This window comes from Teleopsis dalmanni, chromosome 1 (genome assembly GCF_002237135.1).
Source record: "Teleopsis dalmanni isolate 2A chromosome 1, ASM223713v2, whole genome shotgun sequence".
Taxonomy (NCBI): Eukaryota; Metazoa; Arthropoda; class Insecta; order Diptera; family Diopsidae; genus Teleopsis; species Teleopsis dalmanni.
The window spans coordinates 111,375-116,145 of record NC_051846.1 but is presented as its reverse complement, the minus strand read 5'-3'; positions in this window follow the sequence as shown (position 1 = coordinate 116,145).

Below are 4,771 nucleotides of genomic sequence, written 5' to 3'. Positions count from 1 at the left end.
TGTTATATTCTACTTCTAATGGCGTAGCTTTTTTTGTACTATGATAAGAATTATTATAGAATTTTATAGCTTTACACATTTGAGCTGTGATTGGAAGTTTTTTTGCTAAATTTAAGGTTCTTATACGTTCAGTAAGAGTATTATTTAACCTTTCAATATCAGAATTCCCTGTATGACTGTTAGGTTTTGTGGCATGGTAGTCTATACCCTTAGCAGATAGAAAGTCACGATCATTTTTGGAATTAAACTCATTATCAAAAATAAATGTTTTTGTATGCCCTTTTATGGCTAAAAATTTATTTATTTTTTCTACAATCGTTCGACTATTTCTGTCAGGTAAATTGAAAAAGATTGCATGTTTTGAGAATTTGTCAATAAAAATTATAAAAGATTGCTTACTGTTAACGTAAGTATCTATATGAACAATTTCATTTACAGTTGTGGGTGTTTGGGTGAATAGAAATTTTGATTTAATAGGATTTCGGTCATATTTCCCTCCATTGCAAATATCACAATTATTGATTATCTCATGAATTCTAATTTTCAGTTGTGGATGGTAAACCTTATGCTTCATTCCCTCATAAGTTGGAATAATTCCCGAGTGTCCTACTTCATATTTGTGAAAAAATGCTATCTGTTTCTTTAGTTCATGATCTTCCTGTATATCTTTGGCAAAATAGCTACACTTCACAAAGGACATTTTCTGATTATTTGAATATGTACTTAATAAAATTTGTTGTAGCTTATTATACTCATGATGATTAAGTTCAGAGTATATTGCGACTTTGGCATTATCAAAATGTCTTCGTACTATATTAATAACATTTTCAGAGATAATATCCCGTTTATCGAATAAAACTCGTTTGTTTTTGAAAATATTGATTACTTCAACTGTCTTGGTTTTTACTAAGATTATTTGTTTTTTAAAACGGTTTACAATGGTATCAAGAATTTTAAAATGGTCATTAAAATTTTCTACCTGAGAATGAATAGTTTCGCCATCAACTGATACATTATGGTTATTATCATTTTCTTCTAAATTCGTGTTATTATCTTGGGAGTTATTAGCTTGTACTTCCAAGGAAACTAATGTTTGGTTTTGTTGATTTTCGGCGCTTAAATTTTTAATTCTTAACATTTCATCCAAGGTGAATCCCAAATTTTCGGAATCTAACATATTTATTTCATCGCAATTAATTCGACTAAGAAAATCGGCTATTTTATTTTCTTTTCCGGTAATGTAATCGATTTTGGCATCGTACTCTCCCAGCTGCACTAACCATCGTTGCAGTCTAGGACTAATATCCTTACCAGAATTTTTTACTTGTAACCACTTAAGTGGCTGATGATGTGTTTGCAGATCAAACTCTCTCCCAAAAATATAAGGTCTATAGTACTTTACTCCCCACACTATTGCTAATAATTCTTTTTCAATAGTGGAGTAATTTTTTTCATGGTCATTTAATGTTCGCGAAGCAAACGAAATTGGGTGACCCTCTTGAGTCAAAACTGCGCCGATTGCAAAATTGCTGGCATCAGTGATGAGTTTAAAACGTTTATTGAATAAAGGATATTTTAAAATGGGATGATTTGTTATGATATCTTTTAGTTTTTCAAATGAAATAATATAATTTGGATCATTTAAATTAACCTTTGCATTCTTTTTTAAATATTGGTTGCATATTTTAGAATAGTCCTTTATAAACTTTCTATAGAAACCAGTAATTCCTAAAAAGGATTTAATTTGTTTTTGTGTAGTAGGCAGCTTCAATTTTTGTATCACTTCAATTTTATTTGGGTTGGGCTTTATGCCCTCAGATGTAAGAATATGCCCCAAAAAATCGGTTTCTTTTTTTAGGAAACTACATTTTTCTAATCGGATCTTTAGCTTTGCTTCTTTTAGTTTTAGAAAAATTTTTTTCATGTTCTCCATATGTTCAGACAAGGAAGTACTAAAAATTAATACATTGTCTAAATAAACGACGCAAATTTTATTTATAAATTCTCGAAGCACAGAATTCATAAGTCGTTGAAAGGTGGATGGGACATTTTTAAGCCCAAAAGGCATCCGCAAAAGTTCATAATGACCTAACGGGGTCGAAAATGCGGTTTTCTTCCTATCGTTGTCATGCATCAAAATTTGATGAAAGCCTTTGGCAAGGTCTATAGACGAAAAATATTGAGCTTTACCTAACTTATCTAAAATTCCATCTATATTAGGAATTGGAAATTTGTCATTTACAGTAACTTCATTCAGTTTTCTGTAATCAATTACGATCCGCCATTTTTGAGAACCAGATTTGTCCACTTTTTTTGGGACTACCCACAAGGGACTATTATAAGCAGAATTGCTTTTTTTAATTATATTATGCTTCAACATTTCTTTTATCTGCCTTTGAATTTCTAATTCATGAGTTTGTGGATATCTGTATATTTTTGAATAAATAGGTCGATCACTTGTAGTAACAATTTCGTGCTTAATTTCGTGGGTAAAAGAGAGTTTATCCCCCTCTTTGAAAAATAGTTCACTAAAGTCCTGTAATAATTTTTTTAATAATTGGTTTTCTTCAGAATTTAAATGTCTCAAATCTAAATTTTCTATGTCGCTGAATTCAAGTGTACATATTTCCTGATTTTTATAGGGGCTAAAAATTTTAAAGTGTATAATATTGCCTAATATGTTGACAAATTTATTCTCTTCATCAATCTTAGCTTTAAGAGGGATGAGAAAATTTTGTCTTATTATGGCATCATAATTTTTACTACTGAAGTCAATTACCTTCCAATGGAAGGTACCTGAGACGTTAAACTCTCTAGGTATAGAAGTTATTATTTTATGTGTCACCTGATTAATTCCATTTATTGTTCGGTAACAAATCGGTGTTGGGAGTTTCTGTTCAGTGAAATGATCTTTGAGAATATTTGGTTTAATTAAACTAGTGTCAGAACCGGTATCAATGAGACATCTAATTTCTTTGCTACCAATTGTTATTGTTATTATGGGCAATCTGCAGATCGAGGCAGGTTGAAAAAATTTACATCCTCCTCTACATTACCAATATCCATTGGCTGAAAATCAGTTCTTTTATTAATTTGGCTACGTCTAGTATTTTGGGTATCAACACTCATATGTGAGTTTCTAGTCTGAATTGAATTATTGAACTTATTATTTTGGTTTGACCGTGTTGAATTATCATTCTGATTATTTTGCCTGAAATTACTGCTGTAATTATATTGATTATTGGGTGCAGATGGTGTCTGATTACTTCGTTTATTATAGTATTGTGACTGTAATGGTCTTTTCAGTCTATAATTAAAGTGAATTGTTCGTGGATCGTCTAGCGCTTTAATTTGCGTATACTTCCTAATAACATCGTTAAGTGTACTGTTTTGATCAATATATGTTCTTAAGGGTATGTCAATTTTGTCAATTAAAATGTTTACTAAGTCCCTATCTACTCTACTTGGCTCATAAATGTCTGGCTTATTATCATCGAATGTATATATTTTATTAAGTTTTGACCTCGTCATTTCAAAATAAGAAAATAAATCTCTTAAATTACTTACTTTTATATTGCGACATTTATTGTAAATATCACCATATGTTGCCCTCGGTCGGTAATAGTCCATTAGCTTAATGTTAACTTGGTCCCAGGTTGTATTTGGTCCAAGTCCTCGAATATAGTTGCCGGCATCACCTGTTATCTTCTCGTTGATTATAATGGTCATTGCTAGCTTCGTTAATTGATGGTTTTCTGGTGGGCATAGTTCCATGACAGCTTCTACTGATGCTATAAAAGCAATGGCATCATGATCCTTGTTGAGGCATTTTATTTGGCGGAATTGCGTCAAAATATCTTTTGGTGCTAGAAGCTCTTGATGTTGCTGCATATTTTGCTGTATTTGCTGTTGTTGTACTTGCTGAACTTGCTGTTGTATTTGTTGTTGTTGTACTTGTTGAACTTGCTGTTGTATTTGTTGTTGTTGCACTTGTTGAACTTGTTGTTGTACTTGTTCGTGGAGCAGAATTTTAGCTTCTTGCCTCCTTATAACTTCCTCCATTTCCTGAAGTCTTTGCTGCAATTGCTCCATTTCGTTGCTCATAATTGGTCGATTTAAGTCGAATGCTTTTACTCTCCGCATTCAAAACTTTTTAGATATAAATAGTCGTTGCACTTTTTTTTTTTTTTTTAAGAATTTGCTTTTTATTAAAGTTAACTTCTGTATACAAATAGTTGTTGCAGTTTATTAGCGTTTATATTTTAAAACTTTTTATTAAAGTACACTTTTTAGATATAGATAATCTTTGCACTTTATTACCGATTTGATTTTTTTTTTCTAAGGTTCTCTTTTTGTCTTGAGACAAATCACCGTCGACTGCGCCAATTATATTTAATAAAGACACAAAATTTAAGTTATATGTTTGTTTATTGAATTGAATCTTAAGACTAAATTAAAAATATTTCTTAAACAATACCTTAAGTCTAGAAACATAATCAAATTCAGTTAACCCTGAAATGCAAAATATCTAACTCAGCAGATTTTTGCACCTGGGTACCGAATTTGATGCTTGCTGTCTTTGCAATAGCATTACCTAGATAACGCTATAGTAGACAGCTTAATATTTAGATCAACATGCATATTCACGTTAATACGATATTTATGAAAATATGCATGTCTATACAAACATAAATAAAATGCATACTAAGGTATACTAAGGTATCTAAACCACCACCATGTTCCTGTTAAAATTGATGGAAAGGAAATTCAA